Below are 463 nucleotides of genomic sequence, written 5' to 3' on the forward strand. Positions count from 1 at the left end.
TTTCCGGCGCGGCCGGTATTGGCTCCCCCGAGCCCGGAAGTCCCTCCTCCTTCTGGACGCCCGCGATTTGACGCTCCCTGGAAGGGACCCAATGAGGGATGTTGTGGCGGCGGAGCGGTCTCTGAGGCCCTTCTATCGCCAGGATCTGCGTCTGTCAGAGCTGCTCCAGAGCCGGCGCACCTCCTGGCCTCTTGCTTACCCTCCTTGGGGACATCAGGCTTGTTTGGTGTATCAGCACTGTTTACGAGGTGTGGACAGTTTTGTTGATACCTTTTCCATTAATTCTCCAGTTGCCAGTACTGACGGTTGGAAAAATTGCCAGATAGTTTTTTACTGAAAGCACAAACTCGAACCAGAGTGTTAGGTTTGAACCCTGGACTGTCCTTTACGAGATGAGTAGTCTTGGCTAGTTAATCACCTCCGTGAACCCTGGGTTTCTCATTTGTAAAATGGGAGTTATAAA

This window comes from Ailuropoda melanoleuca, chromosome 11, assembly GCF_002007445.2.
Source record: "Ailuropoda melanoleuca isolate Jingjing chromosome 11, ASM200744v2, whole genome shotgun sequence".
In the NCBI taxonomy this organism is placed as follows: domain Eukaryota; kingdom Metazoa; phylum Chordata; class Mammalia; order Carnivora; family Ursidae; genus Ailuropoda; species Ailuropoda melanoleuca.